The 13966-nt window shown below is 31.9% G+C and overlaps 1 long non-coding RNA gene and 2 other non-coding genes across 3 annotated transcripts; all 3 read right to left on the reverse strand.

Annotated features, from left to right (window-relative positions):
* Window positions 1–4148: 4148 nt before the first annotated feature.
* On the reverse strand, window positions 4149–5707 carry LOC136221868 (uncharacterized). The gene is made up of 2 exons (XR_010685350.1): window positions 5058–5707; window positions 4149–4810 (listed from the first exon to the last, which is right to left on the reverse strand). It is a non-coding gene; the product is annotated as an uncharacterized lncRNA (long non-coding RNA).
* Window positions 5708–8853: 3146 nt separating this feature from the next.
* On the reverse strand, window positions 8854–8927 carry TRNAT-AGU (transfer RNA threonine (anticodon AGU)). Its single transcript has one exon. It is a non-coding gene; the product is annotated as a tRNA-Thr (tRNA).
* Window positions 8928–10059: 1132 nt separating this feature from the next.
* On the reverse strand, window positions 10060–10133 carry TRNAT-AGU (transfer RNA threonine (anticodon AGU)). The gene has a single exon. It is a non-coding gene; the product is annotated as a tRNA-Thr (tRNA).
* Window positions 10134–13966: the final 3833 nt, after the last annotated feature.

Genomic DNA, 13966 nt, shown 5'->3' on the forward strand with positions numbered 1-13966 from the left:
CGTCGTATACCTCAATGCCCCGACCACGAGCAACTAACCACTCAATAACGTCGAGCTGATCAACGTTAAACTTAGCGCTTGTCGGGAGGCAACCCGATATTTCTAACCTCTTTATCTCAACTTTCACTCTTACTTTTATAATATATATTTATTTTAATTTTATTTTCGTTTTGTTTTTCGTCTTAAAAAAAAAAGAGGCTACAGGTACACCTCGTCGAAGTGTAAAGTTCCAGAGACTTTGCAAGTCTCTGGAACTCCTCACCTCGACGAGGTGAACATCACCTCGTCGAAGTGTAAAGTTCCAGAGACTTTGCAAGTCTCTGGAACTCCTCACCTCGACGAGGTGAACATCATCTCGTCGAAGTGTAAAGTTCCAGAGACTTTGCAAGTCTCTGGAACTCATCACCTCGACGAGGTGCATCCCAACCTCGACGAGGTTGGGCTCAACCTCGACGAGGTGGATGATTAGGAGGGCTTAATGCCCCACTTTTGTTCTCTTCCTTATTTCTAACTTCTTCTCTCTTCTTTTGTAGTGCAGCCGTCCATCCCTCCCTCCATCTCCGACGACTTTTCCAGCGATAACCTCCATTAAGCATTTAATTTCTACCTCCGATCAACCCCACACACTATAATCCTCACAGTTGCCTTCGACAGGGAGTCCTTCTATCCTTTACTTTCTACTTTAGTATTAGTTTTTATTTCGCATTTCGGGACTAAATGCTACACTAATGGGGGATGGGAGTAAAGGATAGAACGTTATTTTTATTTTCTCTTTTATTGTTATTTTCGTACTTTTGTTTCAGTCGTGTGACGTACCTCTAATTTTAATGTTGTTTTACACTTTATTTTTACTTTTGTGTTATTTTGCACCTTATTTTCTCCACCTTTATTTTTCTCTTTATTTTTACTATCTTTATTTAGCTTTTAAATAAATATTTTTGTTAAATAATTTTGAATAAAAACCCCACTCTAAAGTTTTGCTTTAATCGAACAAGAAAATCAAACAAAATTTTGTCTAGAATAAATGTTAAATTTTGATAGGTTGAAATTTTATTTGAAAATCTTAAATTTTATAAACGAATTTTGGACTATTTTGAATACGTAAATTTTTTTTGATTTCACTCAGTATTTAACAAATCGACATTTACATTTGAGGAATAAAATTGAGTTAATTGGCACACATTACCTTTCCAAAGTGAGTTTTTGAGCCTAATTTAAAAAGCATTCACTAATGCTTCATTTTTTCTCACGAGTGTTCCATAATTACACGAAACTTGAGAATTTGCATCAAATACCGGTCAAAACCTCACGCGTCTAGCTCAAAACATGACATGATTAAGGCTTTCCTTGTTTTACCCCCCACATTTCATACTCAAAATGATAGCCCACCTTAAACATATTTTCCGTCGTTCACCCCTTCGAGCCTAGACATTCCATTCATTTCACCACGTTACAAGCCGCATTCCCTTCATAAATACCATTTTTGTTCCCCCTAAATTTATGGGTAATTAGTAACCAATATGCTTGAGATGATGATTCACAATAAACACGAAATTCAGACAAACACTTCTACCGATATATAACGGTTATACCTCTCTATTTTCGTATATTTCATACTTTCTATATATATATATATATATATATATATATATATATATATATAAAATTCATATTGATATTTATATATATAAAGTCAAAAAAAAGAGAAAAAAATATATATATATATATAAATAAAAATATATAGTATCATATATTTATAAATAAAAATAAATGAGAGATTTCCGTTACAAAAATTTTGAATTTCCGAAAGACAAAATTCCTCTTGTGAATCTATCAAATAATTACCCGTGAATTTATTTACCCACAAATCTCCTCTTCTCCATACCTTTACCTTCAACCAACGTTACAACCCGTTAAAGACCTTTTGATCGTGTTTATAGTCAGTCGTGTTTGGTAAAGATTTGGATGACCATGCAAATTTTTAATAGTTAGTGTTTTTATCGGATTTGAGCGAAAATTTAATACCCTAAACACTTGAGCGTAAGAGTGACTTCCATGCGAGGTGTTTAAATTGGTTCAATTTTATTCAACATAATGAAAAATGTCGGTTTGGAAAATAAGAGTGTAAAAACAAATCATTTTATCCAAAGAAATAGTCCGAGATTTGAATATTTTTGCTCATTTTCGATTAAAATAATTCATGTCTTTACGTTAACTTATTCGACGATAAATTTTGTTTTCAGCTTTTCTTTGCTTGAGGACAAGCAAAGCTTAAGTTAGGGGGTGTTGTTATCGTCGTAATTTATAGCATTTTTAGTATTTAATTACTAGTTATTTTGTACCATTTTAATAAATTTTAATAATGGTTTTTGTATATTTTCTTTATTTTATGTATCTAAGCCAATTTGTGTGTTTTTTAGGCACTTTCGCAAGATTTTCGGCACAAATAACCAAGTCGGGGCTTAAGGCGGCAACTCGGGAGTAAAAGGGACCAGAAAAAAGGAGTTTTAGTGACACACAGCGTGCACTTCGTCGTGGATAGGTGCTGTAAAATAAAGTCCAATTGTTCACACTAGGACAGATTTGACACATTTTCGTATTTTCAACTTATCTCCCTCATACGGACTCGGAGGCGATTCAAAATGCGTTAGAAAGCTAAGAGAAAGATGAACAAATGTATAATAATAATCATCTCCAAATTCGAAGTGAATCAGGCCCAGAAAATTATCCAAAGTTGATGAATATGCTGAAGCCTAAGATTCCTTTCACATCTCAACTCCTAAATTATTAAAATCTTCCCCCATGCCCTCTTAAATGCTAAATTCAGATGATAAGGAGTGGGAGGCCATAAGAATGACTTGGTCTTTGGAATTATGTGTGCCATTTTACTATAAAAGGAGGCATTGGGTGCCATTTGAAGACACACCAAGCTTAGGCTTAATTCCTCCCTCTATAATGTTATTTTGTTGATTCTTCTCCTTAAGAATCAGCTATTTGTGTTGTTGTTATTGTTTGTGCAAAAGTTCATCTAATAAAAGTAAGTTTCAAGTTACCGAAGAAGTTCGTTCGGTAATCGTCATTACGGTTTCTTCTAAACTTTAATCTCTTTTATTAATATGAACTCTATTATCTATCTTTTTAAAGTGTGTTTTAATCTAATGATGGGCTAAACCCCTCTTAACTAAGGCTAAAAGTGGATCTTAACCTTAATTATATGGTAATTACGTTTAACCTATTTAAGTTATCTTTATCCTCTTTGAGAACTAACTTATGATTCTTAATGCTTGTAGGAGATGGGCCAACTCCCTACTTGGATATAATTAATCGTTTATATTGACCGTGATTAAATTGATTAATCGAAATACATAAGTTGGACCTAATGACCATTTAGTGTGGCTTATCGGTTTTCCAAGGTTTTTCATGAATCTTATTACAAATCTTTAATTTATTACTTGAGCCGGACCAAGGGAAAGTAATAAATCGAAGGTTTGGAAATAAGAAAACTTAATGCTTCTTTGGATTAATTACTTGAGCCGGACCAAGGGAAAGTAATTAATCGAAAGTTTAGAACTAATTACTCGAGCGTTTTTTCTTGAATCTTAGGTAATCACTTTAGCCGGACCAAGGTAAAGTAGGTTAAAAAGGTTTAGATTTAATCTTGTTACAAATCTTAGATTTATTACTTGAGCCGAACCAAGGGAAAGTAATAAATCGAAGGTTTGGAACTAAGAAAACTTAATGCTTCTCTTGATTAATTACTTGAGCCGGACCAAGGGAAAGTAATTAGTCGAGAGTTTAGAACCGATCTCGAGAACTATAAAAATCGCCATCTTAAAAAGGATAAACAACTTAAAAGGGGTTAAGTGTTTTACCAAGCAAAGAGGTTAAGTAAAGCTAGAAGCCTTAGTTTCTTTTATTATAAGTAATCTCTCACTTAATTTGTGTAATTTTTATTTCATTTCTTGCTTAAGTCTTAGTTTGGTTGTCCAACAAACTCTATATTTCGGTTGTTTAAATAATAGTTTCAAAAGGCATAGATACTTCAAGTTTCACATGCAAGTCAAAGTAATTTTTTCCTCTTCAATGGTATGCTTCAGAGCATTTGCAAAAAGCAACTTATATGCTAAAGAATAAGTTGAAGACCATGAAAAAACTCATAGAAAGGGATTCTTAATATGATAAATTACAATCATTAAGTACCAGTTGAGCTTAAAAATACATTGAGCAAAAGATCAGAATGGATATATATGTAAAGAACAAAAGCTGATACATGAACTTGCATGAAGATTTTTACAATTATTCAGTTGAAAAAATTTCTCCATAATGTCATGTAGCAACCAATATTTTTAATTGAAGTCGTGTAGCAACATACCTTATTATCATACATTGACCAAATAGTTATGAGTTCAGAGAGCATGTAGCAAAATGTTTTTCCTTATCGAAGATTGAATTACCATATGACATCATCATACAATTAGAAATTTCTCATGTTGACAAAGCAATCGAAGAAATTCAAAAGATAACTTTATAGACAATTGGCCTAAGTGAATCTAAAATCTTTCAACTGAGATACCTTATGGGGTAAATTGATCATTTTCAGTTGTAGACAAGATCAAACCAAACAAGGAAATGAAAGAACTGCAGAAAAAAATTCACATTAGGATGTTGCTGCATGACAGACCATTTTGAAAAATTCCACCATTAACTAAAAGACTCCAGATATTCTCCAACAAATAAAAAAACCCCACCATTGACTAATTGCAATTCAGAAGTCGCCACCCTTGATTAAAAACCCCCAATTTTCTGCAACCTAAAACACAATAATCTACCTTTATAAGACAAATAAGAATGGAAACAGACGCTAACTCGTAACCATAATGCGTAATTTTTCTATAAAATTAAGATGAAAAATAAATAAAGATTTTTGAGCTAAACAGAGGAAGATAAACAAGCTCAAGCAGAGTTAAAAGTTCGAATTTAGAACTCCAATTTTTCTACTGGATTTTTGAGCGCTAATTTAAGACAGATCTATAAATAAAAAGATAAAGATAACCCACCTTATAGCAGTTACGAGTTCTGATGAGATGACCGGTGGAGAACTAAAGCGATTCATGATTGGTGAGAGATGGAGAACTGGGAAGAGGGTTACGGCGGTCGGCGAGAGATGGAAAACTGAGGCGAAGAGTTTTACGACGGTCGGCAAGAGATGGAGAACTGAGACAAAGCCGGTTTGGCGGTCGACGAGAGATGGAGGATTGAAGAAGACAGTGGAGGCGAAAATGGAAAACTGAGGAAGAAGGAAGATGCATAGTGGATGGAGGCGGAAATGAGATAAGAATGAAAAAACCCTACCATATTGATAGAGGTCAAAAACCCCTATCTTTGGGTACGGTTTTAGGACGGTTTTTAGATTTATTTGGCTAATAAGCGAGCAATTCGCGTATTTAAATGCTTTTGTGTGAGTTAGTTAGAAATTGGAAGCATTCTATTTACTTTTCATCGTTTAGGCTCGTTTTGTGATCAATTTAGGTAAATACGGCCGAAATAACACGCATAATAGAATTCCGTTATCTTTTGAAGCTAATTGGTCCGTCAAAAGTCGCACCAAACGAGGCGTTTGCTCAAAATAAGCGATTGACGGATCAATTCGGCTTTTGGACTAATGTTTTCTGGAGTTTTTATGCGTGTGCAGGTGTAAGTTCGGACGAAAAAGGGCTTGGAAGTCATCTGGTACGGATCGAGCGCGCTTCGGGCGAAAACGCTCAGCGAGCAGGGCCCCCCGGGCCATTTCTGCTCGCCGAGCAGGCCTCTGCTCGCCGAGCAGGACCTTGGTGGCCTGCTCGCCGAGCAGGCTATGCCTGCTCGGCGAGCAGGGCGCCAGGCGCCTGCTCGGCGAGCAGACCTGCGGGAATTGGTCAAAAAGACCAATTCCGCCCCCACAAAGCCACGTTCGGCCCCACGTCTTCCTACACCAACTAGGATACGAAAATAGGTCAAAACGAGGCCCGAGACGCGTCTATAAATAGGAATTTTCAATTGTTAATTAAATATCTTTTGTTTTTGTAATTTTCTTATCTTCCACCTCGAGAAATCCTCTCCACCTCCTCCAAAAACCTTCAAACCTCCATTGAAGACGCCTCCGAAGCTCCATTCACCGAGGATTGCTCGAGCTCCATCCTTAAGTCCTAGGAAGACGCCTGCATTGGTTGACAGGTTCCTTGAAAGGGATTTTTCTTCTTTTATAACTTGTTTATCCTATGATACATGCTATGAATCTTAGGCTTATTGTAACTTCGTGACAATGCTCTCCATCTTTGATTAATATAATAGTTTTGTTTCTTCAAATTGTTTTAATGCTTTGAATCTTTGTCTTACGCTTTGTTTGATTGGTTTAACTCATTCGATAATCCCAAAATCAAGTTGGCACATATTGCGAGCTGAATCTGACCTAGTCAGTGCCTATAGGATTGACGACCCTATAGAAGATTAAGCCCAAATTACTGAGCCTTAGAGCTAGTTTCGGCCTTACAAGGGAATCACGAACTAGGAACTTTAGGAGGATAGGTCGGGTTAATCGCCTCGAACACAAGTGACTTAGATTTTAATTCAATTGTTTAAACAATCTATTTCCATTATCATCGTATCCCTCCATGATCCTTTAGATGATTGCATTGACAAAAGATCACTTAGGAGTAGTTTAACTTAATTAGGGGTAGAGTAATTTAATTAGGCTTAGAATAACTTAGCTAGAATTAGATAACTTAATTAGAATTAGTGTAATTCAACCTAGGAGTAGATTAATTAAACAAAACCAACTCAAACCCCTTAAGCCTAGATAACATCCGAGACTTAGTAATTCGGTACTTGCAGAAATAAATCCTGTGGACGATAACCTGGACTTAAACCCAGAAATTTATTACTTGATAACGACGGGGTACACCTATCCCTTAGTGAGTTCTCATCTCGAGTTAGGTGAGGGCGCATCACATATTAATTTACTCTTTTATATATCAAATTATAAAATAATACTAACTTTTTTTTAAAATAAGCAGTGTTGGGTACACGGAGCACATACTAAGTAATTTATAAGTATTATTAAGTGTTATGATATCATTTAACTCAAATATATCAAATTATTATTTTTTTGAAAAAAATATCAAATTATAATTAGAGTATTAAATATAAACAATATTATTAACTTAAAATTATATAGTTTTGATTTAGAAACCTATAAAAATGAAAGTTTTTTTATGAGATTTTTTTTATTGAACTTGGTTATAAATTTGTTAATGAACTTATTTACTAGTTTATAACCAAATATGCTCGCGAGTTTTGAAGTCGAGTTTTGTCATACTCAAATCGAGTCTCAAAATCAATATTTGCAAGCAGCTCGTTTAGAAATTGAACCAAATTTAATCGAACTTGTATCGAGCTGAACACTGAACAATGTATAATAGCGGCTCAATTCATTTATAACCCTAACTGTTGGCTTGGAGAAATGAGAATTAGGTTTATGAATAAGTGTTTTGTTCTCTAAATTTGGTTTAATAAATTGAAATTTTGGGCAAATATAATTGCAACCAGAAAATATATGTTGAGATGGGTTTGGTTGCAATGTTTACAACCAATAAAACTTTGAAACCATATTTTTCGTCTCAAATGTATTTAAGAAATCTACTTCCCACCTTTGCAACCAATGACAATGCTTTGCAACCATACGGGTTGCAATATTACAACCAATTTTAGTTTGGTTTCAAATGTTGGTTGCTAATTACTATTTTTCTTGTAGTGGAAGCGGAATGTAGGTATTAAGATTAGTTGAGAGATATGTGTTAAGGTATATGGAAAGTTGAGGGAAACCAATTTTCACACAGAGTGGGCAAACATGGGTTCATAAGAAATGAGATGATTAAACCGAAATAAGATAAAAAAATCTAAAAATTTAAGAAATTGACAACTCAACAAGATGTAAGCTGCTTTAAGTTTAGATATAGATTTTAGATACAATTTCATCTTTTACAGCCCTATCATTAATGAAAAATATGGACAAATTACTAAAAGCGTTTTGTCATTTATGTTCAATATCAATGGAGTATAATAAAGGAATTTGGTCAATTTTATTATTTTTTGGTCAATGTTAAGTGAGTCATTACCAAACACAAAAAACTTTTATTTATTTCGAAATTGTTTAAGTAGCTTAATAATTATTTTTTAGAGATGCCCATTGTAAATTGCAAAATACTTTCGGAGTATATTTTCATTTTACCCATGTATTTTTTATGTTAAAATAAATAGATATGAAGAAAAATGCTTTCATATTTTTTATGTTAAAATAAATAGATAATGTAGGTATTAAGATTAGTTGAGAGATATGTGTTAAGGTATATGGAAAGTTGAGGGAAACCAATTTTCACACAGAGTGGGCAAACATGGGTTCATAAGAAATGAGATGATTAAACCGAAATAAGATAAAAAAAATCTAAAAATTTAAGAAATTGACAACTCAACAAGATGTAAGCTGCTTTAAGTATAGATATAGATTTTAGATACAATTTCATCTTTTACAGCCCTATCATTAATGAAAAATATGGACAAATTACTAAAAGCGTTTTGTCATTTATGTTCAATATCAATGGAGTATAATAAAGGAATTTGGTCAATTTTATTATTTTTTGGTCAATGTTAAGTGAGTCATTACCAAACACAAAAAACTTTTATTTATTTCGAAATTGTTTAAGTAGCTTAATAATTATTTTTTAGAGATGCCCATTATAAATTGCAAAATACTTTCGGAGTATATTTTCATTTTACCCATGTATTTTTTATGTTAAAATAAATAGATATGAAAAAAAATGCTTTCATTGAGAGTTGAACTCAAGACCTCCCACTTACTAAACGGATGCTCTAACCAACTGAGCTATGAAAGCTAATTAATAACTCAGATAAAAAAAACTCTAAAAATTAAAGAAATTGACAACTCAGCAAGATATAAGCTGTTTTAAGTATAGATATCGATTTTAGATACAATTTCATATTTTACAGCCATATCATTAATAAAAAATATGGACAAATTACTAAAAGCATGTTTATCATTTGGTAAAGGCTATTGGTCAGTTTTATCATATTAATGGAATATAATAAAGGAAAAACAAATTTTGGTCAATTTATTTATTTTTTGGTCATTTTTGGTCAATGTTAAGTGAGTCATTACCAAACACCAAAAACTTTTATTTATTTCGAAATTGTTTAAGTTGCTTAATAATTATTTTTTTTAGAGATAACCATTGTAAATTCTAAAATACTTTCGGAGTATATTTTTAGGCTTAATGCTTCTCCAGCCCCCTTAACTTGTCCAAATTGATCATTTTACCCCTCCAACTCATCGAATGTTCTATTTACCCCTTTAACTCTATAAAAATGGTATTTCTCATCCCCTTAACTTGTCCAAATTTGTCATTTTATCCATTCTCAACTCATCGAATATCCTATTTACCCCCTTAACTTCATAAAAGTGGTATTTCTCACCACTTATGATCCTATTTACCCTATTAACTCCATAAAAATGGTATTTCTTATCCCTTTATAGTAGTCAAAAAAGTTGAAAAGAGAAAGAACGAATAAAAAATACAAATAACAAGAACATTAATATAAACAAGTTAAATATATTATATGTACGGATAATGTACCAAAATAGGCTTATGATTTTCGGGAAAGTATCAATTTAGGTTCCACTTACAAAATAGCATAAATATACGTTTAACGTTTAAAAAAAATTATCAATTTAGGCTTCGATAATGAATTGTAAGGGGTGAAAAATACCACTTTTATGGAGTTAAGGGGGTAAATAGAACATTCTATGAATTGGAAGGATAAATGGACAAGTTGTGGTGGTGAGAAATACCACTTTTATGGAGTTAAATGAGTAAATAGGACACTCGATGAGTTGAGAGGGTAAAATGACCAATTTGGACAAGTTAAGGGGGCTCGGGAAGCATTAGGCCATATTTTTATTTTACCCATGTATTTTTTTATGCTAAAATAAATAGATATGAAGAAAAATGCTTTCATTGAGAGTTGAACTCAAGACCTCCCGCTTACTAAACGGGTGCTCTAACCAACTGAGCTATGAAAGCTAATTTAATTTATCTATGTATTATTTTTTTATATATAATAATGCTTACTCATTTCATTAGATGAAGAAGTACAAATACATCATGAAAATAGCAAGGGATAAAACCTTACACAAGTACAGGCTAATGTCTAATACAAGATCCACAAATGAAATAAAAAAACTACAAATAGCAAAAATAGCCATAAAAGGTACAACTAAAACAACATAACGACAAATCAAATACTTTTCATGAATCGAACTCCGTATGAAAGCAATTGTAAACCAATCATCATCATTTAGTTTCTTCCGGCCAATCGGATCTGAATCCTTTCTACTGGTGCAACCCCGTAGATCTGTAAATCTACGTATAAGATAATATGTTTCCGCTCTTGCTAAACCCGAAAAAAAGCGTAAACGAAAGAGTTATGACTGACAAGTGTTAATCAATACTGTAATGTATGAATATTAAAAAAAAATCCATGTTATATGAGCAATCAAACAAGTAAATATAAGCTTGTATAATTTTTTTTTTTTTTTTTTGAAGAACTTTGTCTAAAATAATATTTTAGATACAATTTCAGCTTTTAAACCTCTATTATTAATGGACAATATAGACAAATTACTAAAATCATGTTTGTCATTTTTAGTTAATCTTAATAGAATATAATAAAGGAAAAATCATGACCGTTGTATAAAAGAAAATACAGTTTTTTTGGAACATCAATACACTATTAATAAAACAGTAAAAACATAAATATTGTAGTATTAAAATCATATTGAAGAGATGAAAATTTAAAGTTACAATATATTTAAGAGAAAAGTTTACTATAAAATACTCATACTTAAGAGAAAATTAAAAGTTATAATATATCTTGAAACTACTTTATTACAGCTATTGCGAGTTCCAATAAAGTAATTTTAAGAAACATATATTATATTGTTGAAACTTGCGATTGATATTTGCAAGTTTTAATAAAGTAGTTTCAGTTCATCAAAAAAAAAAAAAGTTTCAAAATTTACACAAGTGTTTACGCAGTTAAAAAAAATATGAGTTCAAATTGTTTTACATTAAATTGTGAATTTCAATAAAATAGTTTCAAGAAATATAATAAAACAATAAAAAATAAGAAAAAGTATAAAAATAAACCTTGTTACACCTGTTTTTAATTACATTGTGGTTTAAAAATTTACAAAATAGTACATTAGGCTTCATTCCGTTAGCAAACACATACCAAATTGACTAACGGTGTTAAAAGTCAAAGGAAAAAGAGTTAATTTAGTCCTTATATTTATTTAATTTATAAATTAAAATTCTTTATTATCTAATTATCACAAACCCACCCCAAAATAAAAAATAAAAATCAATTACACCATCTTTTCTTTTTCTTTTTCTTTTTCTTTTTTTTTTTTTTTTTTTTTTTTCCTATTTTTCTTTCTCTCTCTAGACGTCCCCCATCTCCCTCCTTTTTTCTCCGGAAATTCCTCCTCCTCCGCCGCGGTGATGGGTCAGAATCTAGCCTTAAACATCGCCGAGAAAGGCTTTCCAATTTCCGTCTACAACTGAACCACCTCCAATTATTTTTCTCTCTTTGTAATCTCAATAAAAAAACTTTCTAACTCACCTTTGTTCCACTCTGTGAAAATGTCTGCCAATTCAGGATTAAATAGCCCGCCTACATTCTTCAAATCATCATAAGCCTCTGAAATTAATTGCATATCACCATATTCAATCCCATTATGAACCATTTTAACAAAATTCCCAGAACCCCCTTCTCCTATGTAAGTAACACAAGGCCCATCTTCAACCTGAGCAGCAACTTTCTCCAGTATATCCTTAATGTTATTATAAGCTTCAAAAGATCCACCCGGCATCAAAGAAGGTCCATTCTGAGCTCCTTCTTCACCGCCGGAAACCCCCATCCACAAATAAAGAATCTCTCCTTGATTAACTTCTTCAATTAGCCGTTCAATATTCTGATACCATTCATTACCGCCGTCAATAATACAATCATCGGCCTCCATATACTATGACAAGGCTGAGATTGTTTGGTCAACTAGGTTTCCAGCTTTGACTAAGATGATGACGGATCTAGGGCATTTAAGTGAAAGAACGAAATCTTTTGGACTGTAATGGCCAGACAAAGGAAATGGTCCATCGTTGTTTGTCCGGAGGAGAGTCTCGTCGACTTTGGAGGTGGTTCAGTTGTAGAAGGAAATTGGAAACCCTTTCTTGGCGATGTTTAAGGTTAGATTCTGACCCATCACGGTGGAGGAGGAATTTCCGGAGAAAAAATGAGGGAGATGGGGGAGGTCTAGTGAGAGAAAGAAAAATAGAAATTAAAAAAATGGAAAAGATGGTATAATTGATTTTTATTTTTTATTTTAGGATGGGTTTGTGATAATTAGATAATAAGGAGAGTTAATTTATAAATTAAATAAATATAAGGATCAAATTAACTCTTTTCCCTTTGACTTTTAACACCATTAGTCAATTTGGTATGTGTTTGCTAACGGAATAAAACTCAAGATATCATTTTGTAAATTTTTAAACCACAAAACTATAATTGAAAACAGGTCTAACCAAAGTTTTATTTTTGTACTTTTCCCTAAAAAATAATTCATATTGATTAAATGATGCATGACAAATAAAATAACAATGAAGAAAATATAATTGGAAATTGAGTTTGTAAATATAACAATAAAAATAAAAATAAGTATATGATGAATAAACGATTCCACAATACTTTTTGATGAATTTGGAGGTGTAACGGTTCGTATGAAAATAAAAAATAGATTTGACTAGAAAATTTCTTTTGGTTAGGTCCAAACTTGAAAGAATAAAATGAGAAGACATTTTATGTAATGTTTTCTTGACCTTGTCTCATAAAGAAATTTAAACTCTTATATTTACAAACACTAAACAAACGAAATAGCTATTAAACTAGAATATAATATATAAATAAAACGTAATTGGTGAAAATATTTTGATATAGTTACTTGATAACCTATATATCTTGTAATTATCATCAATATAAATAAAGTTGCCACTTTCTCAAATAGTTCAATCAACTAACAAAAATGATTCTAAAAATTACTAATTTGTTCTTTTTATTCATGATTTTTTATGCTAAAATAAATAAATATGGGGAATAGTGCTTTCATTGATAGTTTAACTCAATACCTGCTTACTAAATGGGTGCTCTAACTAACTGAGAGATATGAAAGCTAGTTTCTTTTACCTATGTGTTATTAAGACGAATTAATATGCAATATAATTTGAGCCTATTTTGCATCTGGAACAGTTATTCTTGCTAAAAAAAAAAGTATAAGAAAGGAAAATTAGCCTAAATGAGTTTATACATCTATTTTAAAACACATACCTAACCTATATATGTTATTGTAGTGAAAACACTTAAGCATATAAAATTGAAATTGCTGGCCAGCATAAGGATTATAAACACCCTAGAATTCTCCTGATAGAACAAAACAATTTTGAGATTTTAGACATAAATATAGGAAACTAAAATCTAAAATATTGACACGTGGATAGACAAATTCAAACCCACAAGTTGCATCCATGCAATAAAGAAAATAACTGAATTTTGATAAGATAAAGACAACTAAAATGAGATACTTTTGTAATTAGATAGGGTGCCTTCATATTAAGAGGCCCAAGGATTCATGTCACACATTTACAGATATTCACAAAATTTTAATCATTGAAAATGATAGAGCCAAAATACTTTTATAATTAAACAAAATACAATTCCTCCCAACATGATTTTAAGTATGCAAGTTCAACAATGACAAAATCAGTATACATGTCTTATATTCATACTATATGTCAATAAAAAG

Source organism: Euphorbia lathyris, chromosome 3 (assembly GCF_963576675.1).
Source record: "Euphorbia lathyris chromosome 3, ddEupLath1.1, whole genome shotgun sequence".
Classification (NCBI taxonomy): Eukaryota; Viridiplantae; Streptophyta; class Magnoliopsida; order Malpighiales; family Euphorbiaceae; genus Euphorbia; species Euphorbia lathyris.